The 10,070-nt window shown below is 38.6% G+C and overlaps 1 long non-coding RNA gene across 1 annotated transcript; it reads right to left on the reverse strand.

The window, feature by feature from the left end:
- Positions 1–4,381: 4,381 nt before the first annotated feature.
- Positions 4,382–5,277, reverse strand: LOC310723501. Its single transcript, XR_014532705.1, has 3 exons — positions 5,229–5,277; positions 4,832–4,905; positions 4,382–4,433 (listed from the first exon to the last, which is right to left on the reverse strand). It is a non-coding gene; the product is annotated as an uncharacterized lncRNA (long non-coding RNA).
- Between the last annotated feature and the right edge of the window lie 4,793 nt (positions 5,278–10,070).

The raw sequence follows: 10,070 nt of genomic DNA on the forward strand, positions 1-10,070 counted from the left end.
TCCTTTTTAAACACAGGAGCATCCGAGAGCCTTATTTAACCATTGTACACTTACTGTCTGCATCATACACCCTGTTGTTGGTGCTGGAATTTCGGTGGGACTTTGTCAACAATCAAGATTGATCTCAATCATTTGTGGTCACTACACATACAGTACTATGCAAACATCTAAGAGAACAAAATTAGTAAAGCAAAAATGAAAAAATATGTATATATAAATTTTTTTTTTCAATTCATTTCATTTCATCTTCTCCCGCTTATCCGTAATTCGGGTCGCGGGGGCAGCAGTCTATATATATATATATATATATATATATATATATATATATATATATATATATATATATATATATATATACTGTAAAATAGGTAAACAGTATTTTTTTAATCTGGGACACTAAATGAGTGAAACAAGATGTTTTGCTTCATCAGCTGTCCAAGCAAAATGTTTCAGAAGCTGTAGGAGTTCACCCCCTACAGCTTCAGAAACAGACAATATGAAATGCACATTATACTGGGTTGCATTGCTGCCTCACATCGTCAGTATTCTCAGTTCAATCCCTAAACCATGTGGAGTTTCACTTGTTCCTTTGGTTTCCTGTGGGTGCTTTGGTTTCCTAATACACTGTCCATAGGCATGGAGGCAAGTTGGCTAAACGGACTGAAACATAAATGTGTATAAGGGGTTATTAAGAGAGAGAGAGAGAGAGAGAGAGAGAGAGAGAGAGAGAGAGAGAGAGGGTGTGTGTGTGTGTGTGTGTGTGTGTGTGTGTGTGTGTGTGTGCGCGCGCATGTGTGTGTCAAGTCAAGAAGCTTTGATTGTCATTTCAACCATATAATCCTGACGTAGTGAAATGAGAAAACATTTCTCCAGAACCCTGGTGCTACATAAAAACAATATAGAGCGACATCACCTAACGTAGAGGTACATAACAGAACACAGAGCTAAGGACTAAACTAAGTGTCCTAGCCACGAAAAAAAGTGCATTGTGTGCAACTTGGTGCAAACAGTGCAAGAAAAAAGACAGTACAAACAGACAATACAGGAAAGTGTAGGACAGATACACAAAACACAAAATAGCGCAGACCAGTAAACTTACTGTATAATATGTTAGACAGTACAATGTGCAAAAGAGAAAACAATAAACAAGAGTGTACTTGTAAACATAAACATAATGTTGTAGAAGAACAGCAAGAGCAGCAATCAAGAGGTGCAAAACAGCATGTAAACATTATAATATGATTATAATAAAATAATTATATAAAGTGAAATGAATATAAAGTGTGTGTTGAGTTCAGGTTGTAACAGTTCAGTAACACACATTTGAGTGATTGTGTGTTTGAGTTTGGTACAGTTGGTACAAGAAACTGGTCCTGAATGCTTCAGAAACTCTTCCTGATGGCAGGAGAGGTGTGGGGTCATCCACAATGCTGTTGGCTTTGCGGATGCAGCGTGTGGTGTAAATGTTTGTGATAAAAGGGAGAAATGAACTTCCAATGAACCAATGAACTTCTCGGCTGTCCTTAAAATCCTTTGTAGGTTCTTGCGATCCGAGACGGTGCAGTTCCCAAACCAGGCATTGATGCAATTGCTCAGGATTCTCTTGATGGTCCCTCTGTAAACCATGATGTACAGACGCTGCTGGTGTAGAAACACAGCCCTGAGGGGCCCCAGTGCTCAGTGTGGTGATGCTGGAAATGCTGTTCCTGATCCGGACTGAGTGAGGTCTCTCAGTCAGGAAATCCAGGATCCAGTTGCAGAGGAAGGTGTTCAGGCCCAGTAGGCTCAGTTTCTCAATCAGGTGCTGAGGGATGATTGTGTTGCCGAACTAAAGTGTATGAACAGCATTCATTAGTATGTTTCTTATTGTGCAGGTGGGTGAGGACCAGATGAAGGGTTGTGGTGGTGGCATTCTCTGCGGAACAGTTTGAACGATACGCAAATTGCATAGGGTCCAGTAAGGGTGGTAGCTGGGTCTTGATGTGTGTTTGTGTGTGTGTGTGTGTGTGTGTGTGTGTGTGTGTGTGTGTGTGTGTGTGTGTGTGTGTGTGTGTGTGGTCTTGCGATGGACTGTTCAGGATAAATTCTCTGGCTTCCACTCTATTTGATCTGGATCCAGCAAGATCCTGACCAGGTCAATGTAAGGTCAGTAAGATGAATCAATAATATTATAGTTCATGTATCATTTTCTTATGATGACGGTTCCACATATTCATAAAAATACAGAAAAAAATAGATTAAAATGTAAATCATATAAAGTAAAAAATAGAGAAAAATATTAAACCATATAATCTGTCAATCTGGTAATTGTTTCTTTAAGTTTTCTTCCACTTTTTGTAAAAAAAATAAACTTTCTTTTCGGCTTCTCCCGTTAGGGGTCGCCACAGCGGATCATCCGCACGTTTGATTTGGCACATGTTTTACGCTGGATGCCCTTCCTAACGCAACCCTCCCCAATTTATCCGGGCTTGGGACCGGCACTAAGAGTGGCTGGGGATGGTTCCCTGAACGGGAATCGAACCCGGGTCGCAGCGGTGGGAGCGCTGCATCTTAACCACTAGACCACCAGGGGACCTTTTTTGTAAAAAAAAAAATAATAATGATAAATGTATATATAAAAAAAAAAAAATATATATATATATATATATATATATATATATATATATATATATATATATATATATATATATATATATATATATATATATATATATATATATATATATATATATATATACTGTAGGACACGTAATAACATGAGTAAATTTTCTCTTGGACATTAAACAGTATAAAATGTGGTAGGAGAGGAATAAATGTGTTCCGGATATGCTAAACAGGAAAACTGTAGCAATTCACAGCCCCACTGTTTCTTATAACAGCATGTATCTATGTGTTTCATTTCTTATTTCATAAGCATATGGTTTTGAGAGCAAGTAAGTGAAGCAGAAATATAAGGCGATGTTGCAAGATTAAAGCTAATCTTATATAAGTTTCCAAGACAAAAAAGGGGCAAAAAAACAAGTCAATAAAGAAATCGAAGGCAGTACAGTAGAGTAGAGAAGTGTTAGTCTCCAGCATGTTCCCACAGTCGCAGTGCAATAATGGTGTCTCCTGCTGCGTCGCTTGCCTTGCCTTCCTGCACTTCTGCTCTCAAAATGTTCAGAATTTGACATCACTGCATTATGGATATTTTCTCAGCAGTTTCATTTGGAAAATGAATCAGTCTAAAATTACCCCTATTGTCATGTGGGTACATGTTTAAAAAAAAGAGGTCTGTTTCACCTTTCACTCTGAAAGGATCAAGAGCAATATATATATATATATATATATATATATATATATATATATATATATATATATATATATATATATATATATATATATATATTTATGTAAAATGTAAATAAAGATACATTGTAATCCAAAATATGGCCTTGAAAGAGCCAAAATAAAAAAAAACGATGTAAGAAACAATCATTTTGGCATGGGAAAAAAACTGCTTTCCTAAACAATAAATAATATTTAGGCTATATCAATTTACGGGTAAGAATGCATAAAACACGTCATGCTGTTCGGAGTCAAGCTGAACACATTATAAGACAGGTTGCATGTCAGTGAAAGTTTTTGCACATGGTTCCATTGATTTATTTATATGGCTGACCACTGAGACTTGCTGTGCTTAAGGACATTCAGAATCAGGTATCCCACTTAATTTTTATTTTAATTTTTTACTATTCCCTTAAGCAACACTATAATGCAACACTATATGCTTGGCTGTCATGAATAGCTTCTTTGGAACTGTGCATTATTCAAATTTACACTTGCAAAAATAGATGTGCTCAAATGTCGAGAAAATAAAACAGCTGTTTGCAATGCACACAGAGAAAAGTGATTGCAAACTTAGTATGGTCATTGTCTTTTTCTTCTTTCTTCCACAACCATCAATTTGTGACTCCACACAAATCCATCAGTATTTTGTATGTTGTCTAAAAAAGAGCCTAGGTGCAGTGTAAATGTATTTCATTACTGATTTGTTTCAACATAACACAAGATACTATTCGTATTGAGTCAGCTGCTCTTTTCCTGCCAATGAGTCCATTATTCCACTGTTCATCAATAAGGCGAGTCTAGAGACACATGACAACGTGTTTGCTTGGGGGAAGCAAAGCTATCCTGGAGTCAGTATATGAGTGTGTATGTGCTTGTATATGTGTATCCACCTGTCACACAGGGGGGGCTTTGCCTGTTAGAGCTGCAGGCAGTGCTTCTCTATGCTAGGGCCAAGGTCAGAGAGATACCGCAGGCAGAGGCAGGGGCAGGAACAGGTCGGCCTTCTTGACTCCACCACCACCACCACCACCACCACCACAACCAACACTGTGTCCAATAGCGACTGCATCTGCAGCTGCGGGGCTCAAACACACTGTGGAGAACTGAACACACAAACACATTTTGTGGACACACACACACACTCACACACACATATACACAGAAAGGCTGTACAAACCATGCTCAAAATACAGATGGAGGGAAGAAATTCAAGAAACAACAGGCTGTGGAATCTGTGTGCATGCAAACACATTTGCACATGTATCTCCACTTGTATCACACACCCTTGCATTTCACTTTCAAGTGCTCTCCTAATGTACTTGATGATTTACAGGCATAATGGAATTTTAAAAGGTTTGGCTTAACAGACAGCATGCAGTGTGACTGTTACACAATGTGTCCTCCACTTTGCAAAAAAGAATGGCTGTGAAAGTAACAAGGGGAGCGATATGTTTGCAAGCTGGTGTCCAGGTATTACGTGCTCAAAGTGCAGATGCATTACCTGGATCACCTTCCCTCTGGTGCTGACATTTAACCCGCCTCAAATGCATGAGTCATCTGATAGCAATTGGGTCACTGTGAATAAAGCAACGTCAACGATTGATTGTCGGTTGCATATTAACATATTATTTAGAGGTCCTGTTTCACGCTAAATATTATTCATTTGGTCCTTACTAATTTGGGAAATTTTTTAGCTAACTATTTAACCCATTACAATTTACACATAATAACAAAAACCCTCGCGATCTAATGCTTTTAATAATCAACACATTTATAAGGTAGGAAAGGAGCCAATACAACAATGTCCCTATACAATCCAGTGCACCCATATACTTATTTCAAATCATTTCCCATGCAATCAGTGTTTATCTGTTTATGCACCTGTCTTACAAACTTACAAACGCTCAAGTTTCCAGCACCAGGCAGCATTTTGTGTTGCAGTGCACTTTTACAGTGCTCTTTCTCCAGCCCTCAGCCTTGGTTTAGTTGTAGGAGAGACCTCTTGTCGTTTGTGAGCAGCTCCACCCCTCCTGTGCAGGCTGGAGGTTGGGAACAGCCAGTGCTCTTCATTGTGGGGGCTTTTGGTACACCGAGGAGGCTGCCAGAAGGTAGCCATGGCAACAACATTGCTTTCACTTGCTACTTTTTTCCCTGCGCTCTAAAAGGGACTGTGGAGAATTGGAGGGGCCCTCATCACAGGCAAAATTAAAGAGGTCACAGTCATTTGCTGGAACCAGTTGAAATGATCATAGAGACGGATGTGTTGCAAAGCAATGGTGAGATACAAAAATTAGAGATGAATGTATTGAGCCAAGACAGCTCGGGAAACTGTTTATTATTTTCTGCCTACATGTGGGAAGGAAAAAATGAAAGCCGTTCATTTACCTTTTGAGTTCACAGTAAAAAAAAAAAAAAAGGAAGAAAAAAACACAAGCCAATAAAGAACTGTAAAGGAATGATTACCATTCATTTGCATCAACAAGACAGAAAGGTGGTTATTAATGTTGAGTGTAGCACCTTCAGCAATAAATGTTGCCAGTGAATTACATCAATAAAGGTTGCCTAAGTGTTACATCAATTAAGAAAAACCGGAAATCTTTAACCTGCATGAGAGTGTGGTTTGATACAAGTATTGCATGATTATTGCAATGTATTGGATATAAACTGTTGAATATTCAATAGCAATATTAGACACCGGAAGCCGCCCACGTTCTGATTTCCATCAACAGTTTTGGGATTTCTGGTATAGTCCATGTGTGCCAAAAACTGTAATCCACTTCTCACACATTTACATAACTGGCAGCGTCAAGTATTCCATAAGCCGGAAAAACCTAGAAACCGACATCTATTTCCTGTAATTCCATCATCCTTATTTGCCTTTAACTGACGCTGAGGTAATACACACAGGCTTCTGGTCTCTTAAAACACTGGAATGCACTAGTTTACATTACAACATAGTTAAACAATGTCTAATTGTATGTTTAGTTTAAATGGTTTTTATTCATCTGCATGGCATTTGCAAAGAAGTCCAAAAGTGGACCTGAAATGTTTGCAAAAAATCTCTCAAAGACAAACCACTGTTATACAAACCACTGCTATTTTTGGACAATAATGAGTTCATTCTTGGTAAAAGTGATGTGTGTTTGGCCAAGACAAAATCTCCAGAAGATCACTGTAACAAATCCAAAGCAGCTCTAATAAAAGCAATATTTCTATCAGGTAGGGCCGCTGCATAAATAAACAATGAATGTTTGAAGACAAAATAAAAATTAAAAAAAGAAAAGCTTGGCTTCAGTGACAAAAGCTTTATATTCTAATTGTGCATGGTTTTATGACAGGCATGGTTCTTCCTTTTTCTCCTTCAGTTTCCACCATCTTATTCTTTTTTTTAGTTCTCACTCTCCTCCTCTTCTTCTTCTTCACCTCCATAGCCATCCTACAGACCACCATCTGATGCTGTTTAGCTATACTGTCCTCTGCCACCTTACAGTCTCCAATCTCCTTCAGGTTGCATCTCCTGCATAGAACAAAGTCCACCTGTGGCACCTTCCTCTACTCTTATGTCACCCTATGCTTCTCCTTCTTCTTAAAATAAGTATTTACCACTGCCTGTTTCCTTCACCAACAGGTGAAAAATTGGGGCCACTGAAATCTGCCCCAATCACCAATCATTCTTTTCTAGGTACACTCTCCATCACTTCATCTAAATCACTTCAGAATTTTTCCTTCTCCTTCATTTCACAGCCCACTTGTGGAGCATAAGCCCTGATGACATTTATCATCACCCCTTTAACTTTCAGCTTCACGTTCATCACCCTATCAAAAACTCTCTTCACCTCAACTACACTCTTACTGTACTCTTCCGTCAGGATCACCCCTACACCATTTCTCTTTCCATCTACACCATGATAGAACAGTTTAAACCCACCTCCAATGTTCCTGGCCTTACTCCCTTTCCACTTGGTCTCCTGAACACACAACATATCTACCTTTCTCCTCTCCATCATATCAGCTACCTCTCTCCCTTTACCTGTCATAGTACCAACGTTTAAAGTACAAACCCTGACCTCCGCTCTCCTACACTGCTCCTTTCCCTGCTGTCTCTGTAGACGTCTTCCTCCTCTCCTTCTCCTCCTTCAGCCAACAGTAGCCCAATTTCCACCGGTACCCTGCGGTCATTGGTAACCCGTGCCTTGACCGATCCGGTATGAATTTCTCTTTTGTGATCCGCATATTTGATTTGGCACATGTTTTACGCTGGATTCCCTTCCTAATGCAACCCTCCCCATTTGTGCGGGCTTCGGACCGGTACTAAGAGTACACTGGCTTGTGCAAACCTAATGACTGGGTTACTCAATTTAATTATTATAAATGAACAAAAAATATTGTATTAATTTAATTTATTCTATTTTATTGTTAAACAGTATTATAAAATATTTTTTGATATATTATTCAACCAAGAAGCCATTTTTTTAAAAATGTATTAATTGTTATAAATGTAACTGTTCAGATGCAGATGATCACAAATTCTGAAAATAATAAACTGCGTTAATAAAAAACGACAAACAATTTTATGTTTTGCATTTCTTTCCCCTAACTGTACCGTAATTGAACTGAACCGTGACTTTTTACCATGCTAGACCTCCTGTTTATCACTATGTTATACAAGTAACTGTTTATCACTATGTTATACAAGTAAGTAGGGAGTTAACTGCTATTTTTTAGGTTCAATGTGAAGTCATATACTCTGAACTGACAAGGTATCATCATGATGTTATTATGATACTTGCTTAATTTTTTTTTTTTTTAGAAAATCAAGCATTTACTTTAAACCAAACAAGCACTTAAACTTTTTACATTTTAAATCACATTAAGGAGTTTTTGTTTAAACAGCCACAGACTAACATTTAATATAATACCATCATATGATTGCCTTTATTTGAACTCCTCTGTGGTTAAGAGAATAAAAAGTTTTTGAGTAATAATGTGCTGCATATGAGTGCACAAGTACATGCCATAAACTGCAGCATTTCGCTTGCTTTTTAACTCAGGCATAAAAATTTTATGTGCGTTTATGCGTTCATTTGTTCTTAGAACCAAAATGTCTATGACCTTAAAGCATCTAAAGGAAATAAACCTTCTATTTAAAAAGATAAATGCTGTAGGCCAGGCCAGTATTGGTGTAGAGACCTGCTCTAATAGAGCATTTATTGCAGCGGTACATTAGCAATTGTGATATACAGAACAACTTGAAAGCAGTAAAATAATCACCACAGGTGCTCCGTCCAAATAATTACACAACAATTTTATGTGAGTGATGCACAAGTGATTCATGGTCTCCTTCTCTTTTTATAGAAATGCCGGTGATAATAGCACATTGTTACATCACATTGATTAGACAAAAAATGCAGCAGCTAGCATAATAAAAAACAACAGGACTCTGAAAGAACAGTTACTGCAGACTGCATAACATATTCTGATCCCTCTCCTGTAGAAAGAGCTGTAGTGTATACTATAGTGCACTTATATAAAATAAACTGGAATGATTCAGTACTGGAAAATCACAAGACCTGGACATCTACTTCAGATGTTGTCTAAAATACACCCATGTATGCACTGATATATGTAATATACAACATCTGGAACATCAGCAGCCTACAAGATGGTGATATTCCTACCTTCACTCCCACCCAGCATGCAAAAACATTATCAGAACACTTGGCAAGATATTCATCAGGTTCTAAAAAGGCAAAGTTGAAATGTTACTAAAATAGTAAAAGAAAAAGAAAAAGCTGTGATTTTGCTTTATTTGTTTATTACTTTGTTACAAAGCAATCTTCTAAGTGCTTTGCTCACACAATGTTCCCACAACCTAGTCTCTGATGCGAAACTGAAAAAGCAAGCTTCTGAAACCTAAAGATTGTTATCTGGTTGGTATACACACTTTCTTTTATGTTGGTCTGCACCTGGTAAACAAATTATTTATATTTTAGCAAAATAAAACCTGGAGAACTAGTGTTAAACAAACTACATTCTCAACTATGGGTTTTTAACAGTATTTTTAAATCCACAAATAAGAACATTCACAATAAACCTAGAAATATTTATAATTTAAATAATAAATCTCTGAAGCAAAAGTTTCTGAAATAATCAATAAAAAAAAAAGCTTCGGATATTTGAAATTGTATACTAGTGTCAGGGAACCACCAGCCACGCCTCCCACCTACTAATCACCCCCTCACTTTCCCTTCTGATCTCTGCCCTTGTCTGGTGGCTTACTACTGGTGGCCCTGGATAAGTAGGGATGTCACACATTACGACCAGAGCTGCCCTGTCTGTGCGAAAATCCAAGACCCCACGACACTCACCCACAGGAAAGCTGGTTCCCCCGCCCATTCTGCAGCGACCGTGGTCACATCTAGGGGTAGATTTCATCATGGACCTGCCCAACTCGGACGGCAACACTTGCGTCTTAGTGGTCGTTACCCGATTCTCCAAGGCTTGCAAGTTGGTTCCCCTCCGCGGCCTGCCCACAGCCCTGGAGACCACAGAGACGCTTTTCCATCACGTCTTCCGGAACTTTGACCTGCCAGAGGAAATCGTGTCTGACCGGGGATCACATCCCAAGTGTGGAAGGCATTCTTCTAACTCCTAGGGGTCACAGTGAACCTGTCATCACCCACAGACCAAGGGCAGACGGAGCAGAAGATACAGGAGCTGGGACGCTACCTCCGGTCATA

Source organism: Silurus aristotelis, assembly GCF_946808225.1.
Source record: "Silurus aristotelis genome assembly, chromosome: 3".
NCBI classification, from domain to species: domain Eukaryota; kingdom Metazoa; phylum Chordata; class Actinopteri; order Siluriformes; family Siluridae; genus Silurus; species Silurus aristotelis.